Genomic DNA, 23058 nt, shown 5'->3' on the forward strand with positions numbered 1-23058 from the left:
GGATGTGGGTCCTCTTCTCGTATCCTCACACGGTGGAAAAGGCAAGAAAGCTCTCGGGCCTCTGTCGTAAGGGTGCTAATCCCATACATGAGGGCAAAGCCTCATTAAGGTAAACTATTAGCCTCAAAACTAGTAGGCTCAATTAAACTATTAGGTGATCCCTGATAACCTCCCAAAGTTCCCACCTCCTAATACCGTCACCTCAGGGGTTAGGATTTCAACATATAAATTTGGGGTAGGGGACGCAAAGATTCAGACCACAACAATGAGGAAACAATCACACATGTGCGGTATGTGAAATATTCAACAAGACAACTCCCCTGGATTCAAAGGCAATGTCACGGCAATAAAAGCAGAAGAATTCCTCCAGGTTAGAAAAGACCAACAAGACATAAGAACAAGATGCATGACATGGATCTTGTTTGGATCCTGGATCTTCAAAAAAAAAAGACTCGAAAAGACATTTTGAGATAAAGAATTTTCAGTTGTGGAAGGGATATAAATGATATCAAGGAACTATGATTGTCTTAGGTGTGAAAATAGTATTATTGTTATACAGAAGAATGTCCTTCTTATGTCTTAAGGATGAATGCAGAAGACTTTAAATGTGAAGAGAATAATGTCTGCAACTTACTTTCAAATAAATGGTTTAGAAAAAAATGTGTGTGTATATACACATACAAACATATGTATATATTCATATGTGTATGTAGTATGTATATGTAAATAATGAGAGAAATAATGCAAATAAGGTAACAAGTTAAAGCATGCCACAATGATTCTGATTCTAAAGATCCCCAAAACATACTTTGAAAACCATTAAGCTAGGCAATATTCAAACCGGATTCTCCAAATTAGTATTTGATGGTGCCTGCTGGAAGTTCCTAGAAACCAAAGTATAATCCGAGACACATCTCTCCGTATGTGTCTCTCCTAGTGCCTCAACTCAAACAATATCTGGGGTTTCTTAATGCAGCTTCATGAATGGACTTGTTTCCATTTGTCCTCTTGTCCGGCACATTGTGAAAGCTTTTATAATCTTAGATCCTGCTTTATTTCTCCTGCTTTTTGTTTTTAATCTTACAATAAAAAAAACTTCCCTCATGTGGTATATGAGTACAGAGAAAGTCTGATCTGCCTCAGAAACATCTGTCTCAGGAAAGTCAGTTATTCTTGACTGCAATTGAGGTGTGGGAGCAGGTGACTTTTTCCTTTGATTTCACAGCCTCTCAAGGTAAATAGATTATTATTTCCTTCTCTTCTGTAAGCTTAAGGGTCTGGAACTCTACGGCGCCTTCTGCTTCCAAAGGTCTATCCTTCAACACCAACGGATCCAAGAGAAAACTGTACAATGAGAGAGCGTGAACAACTTCCTGACACGTGAAAATAAAATGCACACATTTTTACACAATATTTTAGAAGAGTAGGATGGTATAGTGGAAAAGATCAGATTCTATGTTGATGGCCCAGAGGAGGGAGGGATGGAGGCAGGGAGACTGAGAAGGAGGTCCCTTCCCCCATTCTTATACAATAGCAAGAGGGACAGAAAGAAAATGGCAAATCTAAGTGGCATACGAGTGGTATATTCTTTTGAAATGTATTTGCTGAATTCCCACACAATGCAAGGTAATTTTACCTATTGCTTCTTATTTTTTTTAAGATTTCATCTATTTCTTTGAGAGAGAGTGCAAAGCAGGGGGAGGGGCAGAGGGAGAGGAAGAAGCAGACTCCCCACTGAGAGGAGCTAGATCCCAGGACCCCAAAATCATGATCTGAGCCTAAGGCAGAGGATTAACCAGCTGAGCCACCCAGGCACCCCTCTCACTTTATTTGTATACAGTTTTTTTGAGATAGGAACTGTTAGTGTCCTGACTTCATTAACAGGCTCGGGGAGGTTAAATGGTTTTCCCTGATAAGCTGCTGAATCAGAATCAAACTCAAACCTCTGACTTCAAGTCCCATAAGTTTTCTTCTTCTTAATGATCCCTAGAGAGAGGAGTTTAAGAAAAAGAAACCTCAATGCTTTCCAACCCAAGAAACCTTAAGAATGATGGTAACCAGTAAGAGAAAAGAAGTAGGCGCAAAGGGCAAAGGCCATGGTATACGATGATCCCAATAACAATGGATATTTATCCAGTGCTTCTTCTCCTTTCTCTCTATAACAGATCGATAAACAATATAAATTGTGTCAAGGGGCATGAGACATAGAGAAGCCACAAGTCTTGCTTCTAAGGAAATGATTGTTTTGTGAAGATTTCATAAGAATTGATTGTTAAACAGAATAAAAGGCTATTCTTGAGTCAAAAAAAAAAAAAAAAGAATTGATTGTTAAAATGATGTCATCCAATGATGTCAGCAAATGGCAGACAAGAGTCATTTATTCAAGAAATGTTTGGTTAAGTACCTTGGAACAGATACTGTTCTGAGCCCTGGGCATACAATAGTGAACAAATCATATAAAGGCTCCACCTTCATAGATCTCATATAATAGTGAGGACATAGGCATGAAACAAGCAAATGAATCGGCAATAGCTCAAATACCAACAAATGTTAGAAAGGAAATAAAGCAGGATGAGGGGTGATCATGTGACACCCTAAAACTATGACATTTGAGTTGATACCTGATGAACAAGAATCAGTTATATTGGGGCGCCTGGGTGGCTCAGTCGTTAAGCTTCTGCCTTTGGCTCAGGTCATGATCCTGGGGTCCTGGGATCGAGCCCCACATCGGGCTCCCTGCTCAGCGGGGAGCCTGCTTCTCCCTCTCCCACTCCCCCTGCTTGTGTTCCTTCTCTTGTTGTGTCTTTCTCTGTCAAATAAAGCAATAAAAAATAAGATAAAATAAAATAAAAAAGAATCAGTTATATGAAAATTTGAGTTGATGGATTCCAGGCTAGGGAACAGTGTATGCAAAGGCCCTGAAGTAGGAACAACTTTGGCATGTTCAATGAACAAAAAAGATGGCTGGAGCATGGTGGGCAAGGGAGAGAAACGTGGTGGTAAGTGAAGCTGGAAAGGTGAGCAAAAGAAAGGCTATGAAGAGCAGTGGTTCTCCATCCTCTCTGCTCATTAGACTCACTAGAGGTGCTTTCTAAAAATACAGATGACTGAGTCCCCTCTCTCAGAGAAACCGATTTCATTGTCCTGACGTGGGACTCAGACATAGGTGCTTTGAAAAACACCCTGGAGATTCTGATAGATATCCAAGGTTCAGACTTGAAAATACTAAGACTTCCAGAGAGTCTGGAGTAAGGACAATACGTGTGTGAGATTGTGGGTGGACACAAAAAATTACTAAAATTTAAACAGAGTAAGCTGAAGAACCATTTCAAAAGAACTGCTCTTTCAAGAACATCCTCCACAGACAAATGCGAGCAATCTTAATTGCCTGACCTCCTGTGAACATGAAAGCATCTCCTGCCAAGAAAACTTAGCCCAAGAGGCACCAACTCCTAAAATATCAAGACATTCCAACTTGCAAGCTAGCTAACATGTAATGAATCTGAATGTGTGTTAGACATTGTGTGCTTGGCACCTCTGTACGGAATTTCATTTTATCTTCACAGTCATTTCATCTTATCTGTTAAGTGTTTTAGGGAGGAAAATACTAATCTTGGAGAAACTAAATATTGTACATAACACCACACAGCCACTAAGCGGCACAGATGAAATTTGAACTCCGTTCTCTCTGGTTCCAAATCTGGTTCCAAAAAGTCTATGATTGTCACCACTCTCCTGTATGTGAATTCTAGTTTGCTAAGGTTACAAAATGGTCAGTTTTTATTTTTTTAAGTACTGCTCCTCTAGGAAAGTTCTTTTGGGTTATGTTATGAAAGACTTCCAGAAATAGAATGAATCTAACATATTCTGGTAAAAGGACAACTACAGTAGCCATTACCCAGGAAACCCCCCCCCCCCCACCTCCCCACCCAAGTAATGCGAGAATATGCACTCTGGCCAAGTGACAAGTTCTGGCCAATGAATGGAAATGATGTCTATCCTATCTAAGCTAGAACATATAATTGCTCACTCTTCCACACCTACTGGTAACCCTTCAAATAATGGTTGTTCCATCAACCAGGTCACAGAAGACCATGATAGGCAAGTAGCAAGAGCAAAACATAAGCAAACCTTTGTTGTTCTATACACCACAGAGATCTGGGTGATTATTTGATATACAGCATAGCATAGTTTATCCTGGTACAAACTGGATCCTCTCTGAGTTTTATCAGGGAGGATAAATTACTGGTTCTACTAGGGAGGACAATTCACTAGTTCTATTTCTGTAAGATACAAGCCTACAAAGAGCATGTGTAAGTGTATATATGTATCTGTCTATGTGTGTGTATATATGTTGCTAATAAGTATATTCAAAATTAAAAATTCCACGTCCATTAATGGAAAACATTCCTCTAAGTATTTTTTCAGTACGATCAGTTATTCAACCTGACAAGGCAGTTGATAAATGGAAGACCAAATAACAGACACATTCAGATCACAAACACTTCCTTGGAAGGAAAACGTGTATGTGAGCAAGAAAGGGCAAAAAGAAGGTCTCCTGAGAAAGAGCCTACCCATATTAATGTTTCTGTAGGAGAAATACATGAATTCAGTCAACAAATCCTGGGAAAGCTACTATGTGCCAGGCATTATCCAAAGTGCTAGAGATAGAATCGTGAACAGAACAGACAAAAATCCCTCCTTTCATGAAGCTTCTATTCCAACGGAATAAGGGAAGATAATGACATTGCTCCAAAGGCACTTAATTGTGCTGCTATATTCTCTTCTTATTTCTCATGATCTGAGCATCCATCTGAATAAATGAGAAACGTGGTAAACCCAAAACCTTCCTCTCGTGTCAACATTTAGGGTAAAGTGGGAAGCAATATGTGTGATAATCTAACCTACACTGTCTGGGGCCCTGAAATGCAGGTCACTAATTGGGCTTAAACTCTAAAATAGTGATTTTCATTTCCCTTCATAGGAAACAATAGCTCTTTCTTCTTCTGGATGCACCTGGTGCCCTGCCCACTGGACTAGAGAAAGAAATGGAGTCAATGTTTTGATCATTACATCTGGCATCTAAGGTTCCCTTCATCCCCTTGGGAACCCCAAAAGAAATGACTCTCCCTAGGGCAATTATCCACCCAGGCCAGAGGCTCCAGGGGTAGAGTTTAAAGTCAATGATGACACCATTTTTGACTCTAACTGGTATGTTTGCATGGAAAATACTGCAACTCAAGGTCAGCTATGGTTTAATGTATGTGCCATTTCATCCAAGGGTGACAAAGACAGTAACAATCCCAGCTCATTTTTTTTATTCTAATAACTATGAGCTGTGTGAATCTGTAACTTGTGTATGCCCAGGACCCTGCACAGAGTCTAGTACAAAGTAGGTTAATGAGTAAATATCTGGGGGAATAAATGTGTGCTAAATAATCATAGGGGTGTGTGTGTGTGTGTGTGTGTGTGTGTGTGTGTGTGTTTGTGTGTGTGTATTTCAGTTTATAATCTTACTTTAGGGGCGCCTGGGTGGCTCAGTCGTTAAGCGTCTGCCTTCAGCTCAGGTCATGATCCCAGGGTCCTGGGATCGAGCCCCACATCGGGCTCCCTGCTCAGCGGGAAGCCTGCTTCTCCCTCTCCCACTCTCCCTGCTTGTGTTCCCTCTCTTGCTGTGGGTCTCTCTGTCAAATAAATAAATAAAATCTTTAAAGAAAAAAAAAACTAATGAGGTACTCTATGGTGAGTAACATAACATAATAAAATTAAAAAATTTAAAAAATGGCTCCTATGTCCAAAATTCATCAGATGCCATACTTTTGCCTGCAGATCTAGCTATTATTAAGGTCCCAGGGATATTCTGCACTTGACTCCCTGGACGCCAGAGGAAACAGCCTTGCTGACATTTCTGCCAAAAAATCTGCTCAAAAGGAGCTTGAGAGTCAGGCCTCTGTCATGTGCTGAAGGGATGTCCTCTACCAATTGACAATTTGGAAAAATTGATCAGATATGCCCAACAACTGGGCCCAGACAAGGAGAAACAATGTTGGGAATCTAATGACTGATAAAAAGAGAGAATTCTGCCTTGGATCAAGTAACAATCTGGCCCTCCCCAAAATTCTAAAATTCCCACGCCTGACAACAGTACAAACATTAAACCATTGGGCTAATAACAAACTGATAGTGTTCATGAACCAATATTGGTGGGGAAATATTAAGAAGGCTGCAAAAAGTGCCTACCTTGCTCGTCCCCTTGGTCCAAAATACAATCCTGGGAAAGAAATCCATACCTCCCCTGGGCATTTAAACTGCCCAATGAACCCTTTGAGATTTGGCAAGTGGATTTCATGCAACTTCCTCATCTCATGGAAATAAGTGTTAGTCAATGTGCCTATGTTTCCTCACTGGACCAAAGCTTTCCCTTGCAGAAAGGCCAATGACTCGTGTGTGGCTCCAATCCTGTTAGAGAAAAGTATCCCTCCCAGGGAAGCCCTCTTGAACTACACAGTGACCAGAAAACCCATTCTACCGTGCAGGGACCTCAGCCCGTTTGTGATGTTTGGCCAGTTTGACAACACTTTCATTGTCCATCACTAACCCCTATCTTCACAGATGGTCCAATGCAATAATGGCAATACTGGGGACTCAATGCGCAAAATGTGCATATTTTCCAACAACCTGGGCCAAAGGCATTGCTGTTACTCCTTCGAAATCTCAAGTCCACCTCCTTTGGAACTCAGACTCTCACCCTTGGAGACAGTCACTGGACATCCATGCATTCGACCACTGCCCCTTTTGACCCACAGGTGGGAAAGGGGGATATATTTCAATAATGCAAAGATCTAGTTGCTTCTATTAAAACTAACCGTGTTGTAGCAGAGCAATCTTTTCACAGGCCACTCCCAGGGGACACTTACCTTGATCATCACACCTTGCAACCTGGAGAGTCTCTCTATCGGAAAAGACACCTCCACAGAGATTCTCTTCAACCTCCCTTGAGAGGCCCTTAGCACATACTGCGAACCAAACCTTGTGCTGCCAAATCCCAGGGAATGGACTCTTGGGTCCACGGGACACATTGAAAGAAGGCACCAAACCCTGACTGGACCTGTACACCATCTGGTGACAAGAAGGTAAATACTTCCCAAATTGAAATAGAAAACATCTGGGGAGACAGCTTTCCCCACATGTCCAGACCAGGCCTGCATTCCTTTTCTCACTGTTGCTCCTTCTACCTCTTTTGTGCAAAGAACATGCCATTTTCTGCATATCCCAGTCTCTTGCAAAAGGAGGAAACCTCTTTGGATTATGATCTTCCCTAAAATAGCCTCATTTTGATCTTGTGAGCATTTCTAGAGGTTGAGAAGGTTCAGAATTCAAAAGTCTTTCTTTTACCTAAACTACTAACTGAATCCTGATTCTAATCCAAATGCATGGTTTCTGAATTTACAACATAACACACCACTACTGATAACCCATAGAGTTCTCAACAGTTCTTTTGAAAGAACAATACTGTTTCTGAAATGTCCCAGAAGTATTCCTATTCTTGCAACAAGTTCCCTAACTATTGCTTCATGTTCTTCAGTGTACTCTAGGTTCCCTAATGTGCTCAGTGATTTCATTCAGTGCATTCCTGCAGTATTGGTCTCTTTTCTTCCTAGCCACTGGGGGAGGACACTTCCAGGAGGCATACAGGACTCCGGGTTTGCCTTCAGTCCAAACAAGTGCCAATAAATATTTTCAGTTGGCTCCTTTCAGACCTAGGGTCCTGGATTAAAACCAACCTATGGTTTGGAATTGTCATCTTGTTTTGGATTCTGTACTTGCTGTCTCTCAATCCTCTGTAGAAACACTGTCTCCAATGAAGTGATGCTGGCTCACTGGTCTCAATCTTGAGCAGATACAGACTTCACATGGGAAGTTCGTGAGAGTTTCTCCCATCTAACCCTCCCTGTTCCTCAAGTGTCACTTGAGTAGTTTCCAACCACGATGCACCTTCCCTCCAACGTGAGACATGCCGATCTGAAAAAGCTTTGCTGGCACTCAAACACAAAACCACTAAATACAAAGAACTTGACTGTTGATCAGGAAGCCTTCCGGGGACACCTGGGCGGCTCAGTCGGTTAAGCGTCTGCCTTTGGCTCAGGTCATGGTCCCAGAGTCCTGGGATTGAGTCCCACATTGGGATCCTTGCTCAGCGGGGGCCTGTTTCTCCCTCTGCCTCTCTGTCTCTCTCTCTCTCTCATACATACAAATAAAATCCTAAAAAGAAAAAGAAATTCTCCCAAGGAAACTTTTTTAAAGTTTTTATGTACAATTAGTCCACATACACTATGACAGTCATTTCAGGTGTACAATCTAGCGCTTCAACACTTCCAGGCAACACCTGGTGATCATCACAAGTGCATGACCTAATCCCTATCACCTATTCAACCCATTCCCCCAAACACCTCCCCTCGGTAACAACAGCTTGTTCTCTATACTTAAGAGTGTTTCTTTCTTTTTTTTTATTGTTATGTTAATCCCCATACATTACATCATTAGTTTTAGATATAGTGTTCCATGATTCATTGTTTGTGCATAACACCCAGTGCTCCATGCAGAACGTGCCCTCCTCAATACCCATCACCAGGCTAACCCATCATCCCAACCCCCTCCCCTCTAGAATCCTCAGTTTGTTTTTCAGAGTCCATTTTCTCTCATGGTTCTTCTCCCCCTCCGATTTCCCCCCCTTCATTCTTCCCCTCCTGCTACATTCTTCTTCTTCTTTTTTTCTTTCTTAAGAGTGTTTCTTGCTTTGACTCTTTTTTCTTCTCTTTGCTCATTTGGTGGTTTTTTCTTTAGAAACTCCACAGATGAGTAAAATCATACAGTATTTATCTTTCTCTGATGTATTTTGCTCATCAAAGCAAATCTTGATCAGAAGGAGGAAGGGTGTTACACAAATACAATGAATCGTGGAACACTACATCAAAAACTAACGTACTGTATGGCGACTAACATAACATAATAAAATTTTTTAAAAAGCGTCATTTTGAAAACTCGTAACGGGAAATGTCACAAAACACAGGCAGGAGGTTTGGGCAGGGGGAGCCCTCACACACTACCACTCCAGATCCAGTGGGGACCCAACAGGAAGACATGGACTTGACCGCGCACACGGATACGCCACTATTCCAGCTAGCAGAACTCGATTCTCACCTCTCTATGCCCCCCCCACCTCCTCCAACAGGACTCACCCATGAGAAGCTACAACACTTGGAACTACCAGATGCCGCCAATGGACCTTTGGTCCTTAACAGCCTTCCAAATTGCCCCCTTTCCTCCTGAACACAGTGAGCCTCTCTGATAGTCCCCAGTGTGCCTGAGGTTTCATCACAGCTTCTCTGTCCTACATTCAAGTCTCTTTCCTCCCAAAGAAACCCGACAGTGGCTGATAATTCCCTGAGAGTTTCTCCCTTTAAGGTTACACACTGGACGGGACTTTGTTTTTACCTGCGGCTCTGGTCGGTTCCAGCAGAAATCAGAAAGTGGGATCCCAGCTCATTCTTCTAGAAGGTCCTGAGAGTCAGCAGTTAGTGTGTTCACCTCCCAACTAAATGCTGCTCCCCTTCCTCTTCATTGGAGTCAGGATTTCTCCCCAGAAACCAGCCTGCATGTGTAACAAAACCACCACAGCATCTCTGACGTGGCGTCGCGGGACCCCTCAATCCACGGACCCCTGAGGAAAATACCTCTGGTTCAAATACCCTCAGGGAACATAAGGACCAAACCAGGGGAACAGCCCCCAAAATGCAAGCGACTGTGCTGCTCACCTACCAGCAGGTCCTGGGAAGCCGCCCAGAGCCCCCTCCTCAGCACTCAGCCAACAAGGCTGCTTCTCCGTCGCTCCTCAGGAGGCACCAAGTTGCTGCAAAGGCCCCAGGTTCTCCCCAGGGCGGCGGCAGAACTTGCTGGTAAACGCAGCTCTGGCTCTCGGAGGGCTAGTGGGTCCTCAGGGGGCAGCAGCAACCTCTCCTGCCCTGAGCTACCCTGGCTCAGATAACGCCATGACGTCTTCTGACAGCAGGCAGTTGCTGCGCGCGCGGGGACACCGCCCCCTCCCGGTGGAGGTGCGCGGGCGCCCCCTGCTGGCCGCACTGGGAATCCCTACAATGCTCAAAGCCAGGGCCCCTCAGCTGCAGGCACAGAGCATGCTCAGGTCCAGCCAAGCCATCTCTCTCCATGACAGATCCTGAGGCTCGGCCCCACAACCCCATGCAAAAGGGGGTGTGCCCATCTTCCCAAGTGAAACGGCCTCTGCAAAGCTCAGCCCTAGGAAGGTTGGAGCTTTGGGCTCAGGGAAATCTGATCACCGGCTTTCCCACCTTCTCTGGTCCCAATGCTCAAAGCACCTACATCGACCTCCTCCACCCTGGTCCATGGTCCACTTCCATACACCTAGACCAGCAACCTCTTGTCATCCTTGAAATTCCTCTTCGTCTCTGCTTCTCTCTACCCTGTGTCTCTCTCTTGGTTCCTCTCGCTTTCTAGGACTTGCCCAATCCCCCCACCACTCACTCAATGTCTCTCTCCCTGACAGTCTCTTTCCCTCTCTCCCCAGGCCCTCGGGCCTTCTGCTCTGTGCAGCCCTGTCCAAGACCACAGGGAACCACCTCTCCTGTCTCCCCCTCTCTCCTGCCATCATTCGGCCCAGACCCTGCTCACAGGGCATGGCAATCCCATTTTCAAAGGCTGCTCAGGCTGACCTTGACCACAGCAGTGCACTTCCCAGCCACTCCTGGGAAGCATGGTGACAGACAGACCTGGACACCTCGGTGGCCCAGCCACGACCCCAAAGCTACTGGGGGATGGCTGCTTCCACAAGCCGGGAAGAAGGAGGGCTTTGCAAGACCCAGGAGTTCTGGTGCAGAATGGATTGGAGTACAGGACCTAAAAAGTGACAGAAGCATACACCCAACTCCTCCTGTGTGGTGAGGGAGGAATGGGTCTCCTGTCATTGGCCTCTGCCCTGCCCATCCCTCAACAAGGAAACTGGGGGAGGATTATGGGGCATCGTGGGTCTTACCAAGAAAACTGTCACCATCAGCCCCGCTCAGAGCCCACCTGCTGTTGGGGGGGCAGCTGGTGAGGTGAAACCAGCGCACACAATCTGGATTAATGCAGGGCCTCCTCACCGGTCTCCTGCAGGAACGGCCTCCGCTCTACCCGAGAGAGGCCCATCCACTCCCCTGAGCACCTCCATCCTTCTCATCCACAGCCTCCTGTTTCTAGTGACTCATGGCTCCCTCTCTTGCCCTTCAGATCCATCGCTGGTGCTTCCCTTATACGGAACACAACATCTATGTCGTTTAATGAATGTGTCCCTCGCTGCTCTCAGACACCTGAAATTCCCTCCTCATCCCTCCCAGAGCACAGAATATGGTCTCTGTACAGTGTGCATGCGCATACCTGCTGTGCCCAGCTTTTGGAGAAGAGCGGCTCTCCTTCACCACAAAGGGCCCTGCCGACCACCTCAGTGTGAGTGAAAGACAAAGTCCATCAAAGGCGTCTCCTGAGCAACCTGAAGAAAGTGATCCTGTCCTTAGCAACATTCACTCTCCCATAACATGAGAGGCCTGCATGCAGGACTGCTCTTCCTTATGGAGGATGCCCCAGCGTCTGCATCTGACCCACGTCAGAGAAAAGACGGAAGACCATCCCACTGGAAGTGACTGAGCAACATTCCAACAAACCGTCTACACCTGCCTCCAGCATCTGCCACTGTTTCTCATTCTCACCTCCCTTACCGGACAAGAGGCTTTCCCACAAGTATCCACTGACTGCCGAGGACAAGGGACAGACCCCTACCCTGATGATTAATCAAGGGACCATAGCCCTGCTTCAGGTGTTTCTATAACTAAGGAAATGAGAGCTCAAACTCAACACGCTGAAAACAAAGTGAGAGGTGTGTTTCATCCCACCCAGAACAACAACTGTGGACTCTGGACGTGCCCGACGGTAAGAAATATATGTCTGCCACTGTGCGATAGAGACGCTTCCTTCCCAACGACGGCACCTCCCCGCGCCCCCCCCGCCCCCCGCTCAGTGTGTGCAAATAGCCAAGCACAACACCTGTATGTCCTGAGAAACCTCAGGATGTTACAGCGCCCCCTGGCGGTTTTCCCCTCGCAATGTCAAGGCCTCAGCACAAACTCAGCCTTTGCCCCACCAACTCAATAAGAAAGAAGACAATACACATTGTAAGTCAATTCATACGATTCATATCATCCCACCCTGTGCTGTAGGTTCGGGTGCAGGGTAAGGACGCAGAGACCACTGGGTGGGTGGAGGGAGGTGTGCCCCAGGACCCCAGGATGGTGATGAAGGGGGATCCGTGGGGTACGGTGGACCCAGTGGGCCGGGTACAGGAGCGGGTCCTCTTGCATCCACAGGGTTCTGCAGAACAGAAACCAAAGGAATGTTGCTATGACAGACAGAAGCAGAACCCCCACCAACCTGAAACCCAAAGAAGCAGGGGTCAGCACCTGGCCCTCTCTTCACCCTGAGCTTCCAGGGAGCAGAGCACCAGTGCCACTAAACCCTAGTCCCCCTCTTGGTGCCACCACACACTCAGGGACCAGGGAAGGAAAGAACGTAGTAGTCCCCACACATCACCATCCATGTCTGAGAAGGTGGGACGTCAGGTCGTCTTCTCCTACCAGGTGACCAGAGGCCACAAGAAACGGCCCATAAGCAGCATATGCCAGACAGGCACGCATCTGCGTCCAGGCCCACTCTGATCCCCTCGTCCAGTGTGGCCCCAGAGGCTTGCCATGTGACTCAGTGAGAACAAAAACACGCTGAGAAGTCCGGAGAAGCCCAGTGTCCACACGTGGAATCACAGCCCCTCGTGGGTCCAACTGCTTCCCACCAGCACCCGCCTGACCCTGCTCCGCTTCCCTCCCTGACAAAGGGGTCTTCTTCTACTCTCCCAAGTGCTGTCCATGGCCACAGACACCGCTCAGGAGACAGGAGTTTCTGGAGTCCTGCAGCGGACCGGGAAAAGTGCTGAGAAGAACACGATCCCGAGGAGTTCGTGAGACCCAGCTCTGTGGATCTGCGTCACTGGCATTCCGATGCTCCTCAGCTCAGGCACAGAGCAAATGCGTAGTCGTAGTCCTTGGTGCCGAGAACCACTGAGGGGCCGATTCTGCATCCCCGGATGCAAACCAATGTGTCTGAAGAGCAGGCGTCACCCTCCCAGGATGGATCAGGAGAGACGCTATCAGTTGGCACAGCCACCAAAGCGCATCAGAACCCGCTCACGGGAGCACGACTGAAACGTGTGTGAGCCGTGGGCCCTGCAGGGAGTCACCGGGATTCCCTCTTCACGGCTGTGCTCCGGGGGGCCTTTTCTACCACACACCTGGCCCCTGGCAGAGTTCACCTTCATCTCACCCAGGGTGCAACTGGAGGGATTCCGGGTCGCGTCTTCACCCACACAGATGGAACGCACGTGAGGTCGCAGCTCACCTTCTCCACCAACACTCACAGCTGCCCAAAGCACGTGGCACAAAGTGTGAGGCAGGGCATGGCTTTTCCCGTTTCCAGCTGTGAGGATTACCGCAGACATTCTCCCAGCTTAGTCTCCTGACCCGAAAACCAACACCACTACCGCTCTCGCGGGAAAGCAAACTGCAAGGAGTCAGCGGGACTGGCCGACTTCAGTGTGGAGTGACATATTGCTCTCCTCCAGGAGTTTACACACACACACACACACACACACACACACACACACACACACACACAAGGGCAGGGTCCTGCTCTCCTTCATTTCTAAGCACCTGGAGCTTCAGGACGCCCCGCGGAAGGTGATGATTTGGAAACAGAGAAGTCTGTAGGCTCCGAATGAAGACTTGGCATATTGAAAGGTCAATGACACCACACACAGATCCCAGGACATACCCAATAGACACAGGTCAGGACAGGGTGCTGCCCAGACAGGAACAGGATTCCAGAAATGGTTACAATTGAGGAAAGACACAGTATTTACCTGGTCCTTCTGTGGGACCTTCTTGGGCGGGGTGCCGCTGTTGTCCCCTTGTGTGCCACAGGTTTCTGAATACGGCCGAAGCCCTACAAGGGACGGAGGTGGATTCAGACTGGCCTTGACCATGCAGGATGGAAGCCAACCCTCTACACCTGCCCCACCCTGTTCCACTCTCTCCCACTCCCACATCCCTTCCAGATTCAGAGCGTTTCTCACAGGTCTCCTCTCACCCCTGTGGACAAAGGAGACACAAGTCCCCCACACCTGAGGATGTGATCAGTCCACCCAGTGACAGATGTTTTCAGAGCTAATGAATAACACTGGACAACTGGGGCCTCCACAAGTCACAGTGACTTGAGGTTGTGCTTCATCCATCCCAGGGCCCAAAACATTGTGTCTGGGCAGTGCCCATGGGCAAAGCTTTTATGTCTGTCTTTTGCAAACTGTCACTTTTCTTCTCGATGGCGGACACCTGCTGCCCATTTCTGTAGGGTGAAACAAGACAGTCCATGAAATGGATGTCCACAGAAAGGTGAGGAATGCTACTATGTCCTCACTCAGGTCGATCCTTGCATTGCAAAGCCTTCTGGTACCTCCTCTACATCTTCCCCACCAACTGAAGTACTTAAACTATGAATAGGCTTTACGATTCAGGTCATCCAATTCAGATCATCTTACCATGTGTAGCAGGAACGAGCTGTGCTTGAGGCCCCCATGTCCACCCATGTGGAGGAGGTGCAGGTGGCCCATAGCCAGTGAAGCCTGGTAAACCCTGCCCCATGTGGTAGGGCATATGGGGGGGCCTTGGGGCATGAGGAAACCCTCTCACATCTGTACCGACCTGCAGAACAGAGGAGAAAATATTTGGGCAAGACACACAAAAGTTGCAACACCAAGAGCTGAAACCCAAGAGAGCTCTCAGCATCCTGCTCCTTCTCCAATACCATGTTCCAGGAGAGCCACATCGTGCTAGAAAACTTTATCCCTCCCAATAGCTGCCTTCTATAATAAGGGGGGTGGGGTGAGGAAGGAGAATGGATGTTACAGGAATAACCTACTGTCACCAAACATCACTACCCATGTCTGCCAACGTTCACTACCAAGTAGTAGTGTCTGAAAGGGTGAAAAGGGATCACTGGAAACGAGTAAAGCAGCCCACACTCCAGACACGGAGGCATTGACATCGTGGACAACACTTCATCATTCCTCTTCAACCACCGCAGAAGATTTGGGTTTGTTAAGAATAGACAGAATGTGGGGCGCCTGGGTGGCTCAGTTGGTTAAGCGTCTGCCTTCGGCTCAGGTCATGGTCCCAGGGTCCTGGGATCGAGCCCCGCATCGGGCTCCCTGCTCAGCGGGCAGCCTGCTTCTCCCTCTCCCGCTCCCCCTGCTTGTGTTCCCTCCTCGCTCTGTCTCTCTCTGTCAAATTAATATTTAAAAAAAAAAAAAGAATAGGCAGAATGTGGTGAAACTGAATGCCCTTTCTCCACAAGGAATCTGAGCCACTCGAGGTGAATCCCTTGCCCGCAAAGCCCCTGACTGTCCCCACCTGCCTCACTTCCTGACAAAGCGGTCTTCTACTCTCTGCAGTTTCTGTCCAGGCCACAAAGACCCTTGAGGAATTAGGGGCCTGTGGTCTGATAGTGGACCTGGAAAAGGGTTTTCCCAGAGGAACATGGTACCAATGGCCCTTATTTACGTGCAGCGGCTGTGTTTATCTTAAAACACAGTCTTCGGAATTTTCCGCACACTGAGTTCCAGAGCAATTTTGTCCAGTGGGAAATTAAGATGGGAAGGCTAAATAACAGAATTCACAAAAATGTTTATGTTTTCTCATGGACAACTCCAGAACGTGTGATGAGAGAAGAAACCAGCTCTCACAGTGACATAAGACCAAAAAGACCTGCTCCTAGAAGCCCAACTGAAGGGCTTGTGAGGCCCGGGTCATGCAGCTAATCACCGACATCCCCCCTTCAGATCGTGTGTGCCAGTACACCCAACAGCTTTGGAAATTCACAACAGTCGTTGAAAGGGTACAAGTAGAGGGATTCTGTACAGCATTTTTACCAGCAGAAGTCAAACAGGGATGACTTACGAAACTTGCCCTATCTAAGAACATGCCAAACTGCAAAACAGGCAATATAAAATGGAGAGAGAGTTTCCCCTAGTTTCCAGTTGTGAGGATTACCACAGACCTTGTCCCAGGTAAATCATCTAACCCCAACATGAACACTACACCAATCGCACCTGATCGTAACCTACTGACTGGCAGTCAGGCCGGCCAGAGACTTCACTGTGGAGTGACGTGTCATCCTCCTCGAGCTAAGTCCCCGCCCGGGCACTGTGGGTGGGCAGGGGTCGACTCACACACACACTCACACACACACACACACACACACACACACACACAGTGAGCGCCCTGCCATCCTTCACCTCTAAGCACCTGTGGCTTCAGGAGGTGCCACCGAAGGTGAGGATCTGTAATGGAGAAGCCTGTCAGCCCCTGGGTGAACTGCTTGTATTTTGAAAGGTGAACGACACCACAGACAAACCCTAACCCACCCAACAGACACAAGGCCAGGACAGGGTGCTGCTCAGAAAGGGAGAAGTTTCCGGAACACCTGGTAGAGGCCACGGTAGTTACCTTGCTCATCCCTCGGTCTCTAGGAGGCTCGGTGCCCCTGTTCCCCATGGGAGACGCACCAGTTTCAGCATCAGACCAAAGCCCTAGAACAGATGGAGGTGGATTCAGACCAGCACCGACTGTGCAGAATTCAAACCCACCCTCCAAACCCGCCCCTAACACGTTCCCCTCTGTCCCACTCTTGGGTCCCTTCTCAGACACACAGCATTTCTCAAATGTCTCTGCTGACCCCTGAGGACAAGGGGGAGACCTCTGCCTCTCCCCCTCGAGGATGGGACCACCATCGCCCAGCTTGCTTCAGGTGTTTTCATAGCTAAGGGAACGGCAGTAGACTGCTCTGGGCTCAACCAGCTAAAAATGGAGAAACCCTCAACATGAACGGCATGCATTCTTTTCTCAGGCCGCCAGTTGACGGTTCAATCCTTCAGTCTATAGATGAGGCCTAGCATGTGTGACTGGCTATTACGTAAATATTTAAGAGAAGAATTGGAGTAGACTAATCGTACAGTCAGGAGCAAAGTAAAAATAGGCAGATTGAGAAGTAAAGCTGTGGCTTTATACCGATAACGTTAGAGGAGTAAAATGCATGACTTTCACGGATTAATAGATTACTGTCGATGACAAATACAACAAAAATCAAGGAACCTCCATAAAGAGTAAATAAATGCCATTTTTCTCAATTTTTGTTTTTTTCCAAAAAGTCTTCACCGTTGCGTCAAAGTGGGAAGGGAGCTCGGGCTCACAACTCCTCCAGGCTCAGCTCTGCAGTAGGTGGGTGGTAGAGGGGGTGGGGGAGGGTCTGCAGTCAGGGGAGGGGCATGAGCTCCACCTGTCACAGGGACAGGTGCCCTGCTGCCGGTGGGCACCTGAGGAAAGCACCCTCCTGTCACCCCTTCAGACGACCTGCTGTCCTTAGGTAGTGCTCGTGATTCTCTCCAGGACACACAGTGATCACCCACAGGAACGGGAAGGACATCGTGTGCTTTCCTAGCAGAGATCAGGCTGCTGCATTTCACAGCACGCTCCCTACCTCTCCGCACACGGTTCTGTGTCTCAGGTCTTCCCGGCATCGGTTCCTGCCTCATGGATCCCTCAGGCAGCGTCCCTCTCCTCATCATGTGCAATCTTGAATACAGAAAAAGAATGGACGTCTAGAAGAATTACAACACCATGTCCTCTACTAGACACTAAACAGCTTAGCCTTGACCCCTCAAGACACCCAGAAAAGGGCACGTCAAACTCGCACACCTGTGTCTCACGTAGGCGTTCTCCCTGCTCTGCTGCACTATCTTCCTCTCCCAAACCCGAGCCTTAGTCTGGGGGAGAAAAACACATCCACCTTCAGCTATGCCGGACTGTGCCCCAAACGAAGAGGAGGAAAAAGAAAACACTTACCCAGTTATCTAGAGCACTTCTCTCATGAGCTGCGATCTGAAAAAGTCAACACACCAAGAGCCCATGTTCAGGGATCTAAGGGCCACTTCCATCACCTGCAGGAGGCGCGAAGGGGCCAGGATGTTGGGGCACAACTCAGGTTACCTTGTATTTGAAGGTGAGCTCTGCCTCCCGCAGCTGATCTTGCAACGCTCCGACTTCTCGCCTGTGAGTTATAATTGCTTTCGTCAGATAACACCCAATATTGGCTGTGATTTTAAATCATCTGCCCACGTGGCCATTCTCCTCTTATCTGTCCCCTCATACAATTGATCCTGACACAGGAAACACTTTTCACATGGTTATAATGCACAGTAGGATCAAAGCTATTGCTACCTCTTTTCCGTAATCGTTTTTCTTCCCCTGCAGGGTTCAGAGTTGACATAATTTCCTTACCCATTTTCAATCTTTCCCTAATTTATCACATGACAAGTGTGCCATCAAGTGTACTGGGAAACTTCTATCCTCGCCATGGTTCCCAGGGTTGCAAAGACCAGCGCCATCAGATGGCACTACCGGCTTTATGGGTAGGATTCATCCTACGACAAACTGCTTTCCTCAAGATTAGGACAACTGACACCACCCCCAGGGACGATGGCGTGGAAGAAGTTTCCACAGAATCAGGCCAGCGCTGGGGATCAGGACATGTTTAGTAATGAAATGGTTTTGTTCTTTCTAGAGCTTCACTTTTTGTGTCTGGTAATTCTCTCTGGATATGCCTCTGAATTTTTGTTTCTATTACATGGGAATTGAGTCTAAACAATGAAGAAAAGTGAAAAATACGAAGTGAACAGGGATGTCAGGAGCCGCTAATATTTAGTGTCTGAACTCACTTGTACTTGTCCGTTTCTTCTTTGATTCCTTTCAGATTTTCCACGGCAGCTGACAGCTGACTCTCTGTTGCCTCCAGGTCACGGCGGGTCTTTGCGACCTTCCTAAGACAGGAAAGGTATAGACATGGTCCAGTAGCCAAGGTCCAGAAGTTCTACCGTCATTCCTCCCAGCACACTGGATGGCCTAGATTCCAGTGTCCCTCATAAATGCACAGACTGACAACACAAGGAGGGAAATGAACTGAAGGTCCCATTTAGGGTTCAAGAAAAATCAAACTCCGGATGCTGCCAAGTCGTTGCAATCGGAGCTGTCTTTACACTTCTCTACTTCATTATCAAGTCCTCAAGTAACATTGCAGTTTGTGTCCTCTCAGAGTTGGTCTTTTGTCGGAGACGGTGAAGGCTCCTTTCAGTTCAAAGTGAAAAACCAAGCCTGACCAACTATAGGATGAGGCGGGGGACCATCGTTAGTCGTACACCTCCACGGGGAGCCCTGATCCTCAGACCAAGGCTGTGCCTGACACAATGAACCCGAAAGGAAGCCTTCCAGAATATGGCTTCATCAGCATGGCAACTCACTCCCAGACATCTCTGGGTCACCAACTACAACCCCCGCCTCCTCCTTTGAAGAGGCCAATCTTAGTGCCGGCAATATGTCCTCAAGTGTAAAAGGCTGTGAACTGTCACATAGTCAGTGTGTTCTCTCCACGCAACAGATTTCAGATGGAAAACTATCAACTGCATGGAGGCAACCGACTTGAACAAGACTGAGTTCACTGATAGTGAAGGCAGCAACGTGCGATGCTTAGAAAGGCTGGTTTGCTGTGTTGCCCTCAGACTCTTTTGTTCATGGTGTTGATTGAAAGGGTTTCAACAGGACACCTGATTTACTCAAGATCACATGCAAAAAGACTCTTAGAAACGGAGTCAAAAGCTCCAGACAGAGAAAGACACATGCATTTGCTTCTGGTCTCTCAGGCAATCCTTCAGCAAATGCTTTCTGGAGCGGCTGTAATGGAGTGGCTCAGTTGTAAAGTGTAGAAGACAGAAAGGTGGTCAGGACACTGTACCCACCCCCAAAAGAAATTTCCAATGAACAGAACCAGGATGCCAATGACACAGAGCAGCCCCCACCCCCGCTGTGGGAAGGAATAACACAAAGCTGAGTGTCCAGGGAAGACAGGGAACAGTTTTGCTTTTCAACGTGAATGAGGGACTCGAAGGTCCTGATCTCCTCCTGAGAAAATCAAGGAAACACTGGACAAAAGAGCAAACTCGTGAGCGAATGCACCCAATTTCTAAAGAGTACATGAAGAAACACGAGAACCAGATGGAGAAGAAGGAAGCCTAGGAGAAGGCCAGCCTGGCAGTGGGAGCCAATCTCCCCAGGACACATCAATACATTCTGGAACAGGCAAGTGAACTGGAAAGAAGCTGAACAACTTTATGGGCATGGGCTTAGAAGGAAACGAGTCAAGTTCAGGGTCAGCCAGCAAAGGTGAGCCCTAGTGAAACCGCAGGCTTTGGCGGGGACCCAGGAGAGTTCCACCTAAAAAAATCAGCTGGATGGGAAATACCCTGGCCTTCTTAGGGACTGGGCTACAGTGAGTGATGTCAGTCGTACACTGGATGAAGGGATCCAGGACTGCTGGAGCCCCAACCCACTTTCCACAAAGAAACTCCCAGTGTCTCTGCAGCAGGACAATTCCATTTTTCTATCCACATTATTGACCCAAGTCTCGTACTGAACCAAAAGTGACTGAATTCAGGGCTAATAAGAACATGGGATGACACGGAAACCAAAAGGACAATGCAGACAGACCCAGAGGGGATCCAGGTATCAACGTTTTTAATGATGGTACCTTCCCTCTTCTACTCCAAGGAGTCACACAACAAGCGTGACAAGCAGTTAGAACACAAAGGGAAATGCAGGTCACACACATCAAGGCAGGAAGGGCAGGCACTATCCTACAGAATGCATTTGGCAAAAACACTCTAGAGCCAATTCTAAAAGAAATACAATTATCTAGACTGGCCGTCACAGAAATTCATACAATAGTATCTGTGGCAATTCACACAAGAATAGCTTACTCTTCGGCAGCCACTCGTCTCTGTTTAGAGAAATCCACCACGATACCCACTTTCCTCCTCAGGAGTTTCAATTCGGCTTCTTGAGTGGTTTTCAAAGAACTCAGGGCATTGCAATGGTCTTCCATCCATCGTTGATATTCTGGAAAGGATGAGTTTTCTTTTGTGTGTGTATGTGCACATGACCTGAGAACTTCGGTTTGATAGGGAAAGGAGAAGGGCAAGACCTTGAAGGCAGGAAGGCATTCTTTCCCTTCCCAATGCAAACTCATTGCCACCATATGGGGATTTCTTCCCCCAAAATAACATACCCTGCAGTTCTCGTTTTTTGGCCCTAAAGGCTCTCTGCTCTCCATCCTCGGATGCACCCTGGGCCTTTAAGACAGATATGAGAAAAGACATTCAGGAAATCATGATCACACAACAACGTGAGGGCGCCTAACAGGACAGGATCATGCAGTGCAACAAAGAAAGCCCTTAAGGCATAATAGAAGAAGGAGAAAGTAAGCAAAGTGGAAAAGAGTTCAAGTCAAAGAACTCACAAATGACTTTCTTAGTGGCTTTCATTCATATATATATCCACATACATACATATATACACGTCTTCCCCTATTCACATTGAAAATGCTCCGTTTGGCATTAAGAGAGGAAGGGACTGTACAGTCGGGCCAGCCATCGCCCTTCATCGCTCAAGTATCTTGTGGGGATCTGCTACATATCTTGGAGGGCAGGGCTGAATGATGTGATCATTACCTCGCTGTGAAATCAACCATACTTCCTAGTCCTTATAAGAGCAAACCTCATCATGGTGGTTCTAAGTGAAATCCCAGCTCCCTGCTCCGTAGGAGTTTCAGTTCCCAGATGCCCACTCTCTACTGTGCTAAACAGCAAGCGAGGATGCTGCACTCACCTCACCCAGTGAACCAAAAGCCTGCCGGAGCCACATTAAGCTAAAACTCAACAGCCAGCTCTTACCACACCCTGATTCTTGACCTTCTTCTCTCTCTCAATTTGCAAGTGAGCCCGTGCCCGACGAAGGGTGTCATTTAAATTTTCATTAACTTCCTCAACCTTTTTGATGTTCTCCTTCAACAAAACATTTTGAATGAGTAATAATAATCCATTCCTTGGGGCACCTGGGTGGCATCCGGGTGGCACAGTCGGTGGAGTGTCTGACTCCTGCTTTCGTTTTGGCTCAAGGCCTGATCTCAGGGTTATGGGATTGACCCCTGCATCAGGATACACACTCAGCATGGAGTCAGCTTGGGATTCTCTCTCTCCTTCTGTCCCCTACCACTCACTCTTTCTCTCTCTCTCAAATCAGTCAATCAAGCAATGTTTAAAATAATAATCATCATCATGATAATGATGATAATTCATTACTTTGATTTCTGTTGGTAGGACACAATTCAGGCAAAGAAGGGATTCTTACCTTCCATTGAAGCACTTCCTCAGAGAGAAACTTATGTTCACTCTTGGTTTCTGCAAGGTGTTTCTGGCCTTCCTGGATCTATAAAACATATGAAGAAGGAAACAGAATTCCAAAATAGCATCGTGTTACACAAACCTATCTACTCATGTGTGACTCCTTTCAAAATAGAGAGGCAGTGCTCTACATTTGTGAAACTTCTCTTGAATCAGGACCATTTCTGGATCACATGAAATAGGTCAATAGGATGAACTACAAGAGGTGGAAGTAACCAAAATGAAATCACAAAAAGTATTTGAAAAGGCACTGATACCTTCAGCTCCCAAAGGGATATTTCCTGAGCAAGCTCCCTGTTTTCTGTTCTAAGTCGATGGATCTTCTCCTTTATTTGTTGTAAGGTTACTAAAAGGAGAAAAAAGCATCTCAAAGATAACTAGCAAAACCAGTGACATTGAATAATCCCAGTGTATGAGCACCAGAGACACATTCTCTGACACTTGGGTGTAACTAACTTGTTAGCATTCCCATTGTGCCCTAAGGAAGCAAGTTTTAGCAGCATTGGAAACCTAAGACAACCTATTTTGGGGAGATTCCTACT

At 47.1% G+C, this 23058-nt stretch overlaps 1 protein-coding gene and 3 long non-coding RNA genes across 5 annotated transcripts in view; all 4 read right to left on the bottom strand.

Annotated features, from left to right (window-relative positions):
- Positions 1-23058, bottom strand: part of LOC144378827 (acyl-coenzyme A synthetase ACSM1, mitochondrial-like) — an 89094-nt gene that overhangs the window by 30450 nt on the left and 35586 nt on the right. The window lies entirely within an intron of this gene.
- On the bottom strand, positions 12248-16688 carry LOC144382068 (uncharacterized). 2 transcript variants are annotated; one of them, XR_013448461.1, is made up of 4 exons: positions 16677-16688; positions 14711-14873; positions 14036-14118; positions 12248-12438 (listed from the first exon to the last, which is right to left on the bottom strand). It is a non-coding gene; the product is annotated as an uncharacterized LOC144382068 (long non-coding RNA). The 2 variants fall into 2 exon arrangements; XR_013448460.1 differs by lacking the exon at positions 16677-16688 and having other exon boundaries at positions 14711-15006.
- On the bottom strand, positions 16696-18109 carry LOC144382069 (uncharacterized). The gene is made up of 4 exons (XR_013448462.1): positions 18072-18109; positions 17925-17992; positions 17707-17801; positions 16696-16759 (listed from the first exon to the last, which is right to left on the bottom strand). It is a non-coding gene; the product is annotated as an uncharacterized LOC144382069 (long non-coding RNA).
- Positions 18218-21407, bottom strand: LOC118527382 (uncharacterized). The gene is made up of 4 exons (XR_013448463.1): positions 21343-21407; positions 21035-21173; positions 18944-19045; positions 18218-18276 (listed from the first exon to the last, which is right to left on the bottom strand). It is a non-coding gene; the product is annotated as an uncharacterized LOC118527382 (long non-coding RNA).

Source organism: Halichoerus grypus, chromosome 6 (genome assembly GCF_964656455.1).
Source record: "Halichoerus grypus chromosome 6, mHalGry1.hap1.1, whole genome shotgun sequence".
Classification (NCBI taxonomy): Eukaryota; Metazoa; Chordata; class Mammalia; order Carnivora; family Phocidae; genus Halichoerus; species Halichoerus grypus.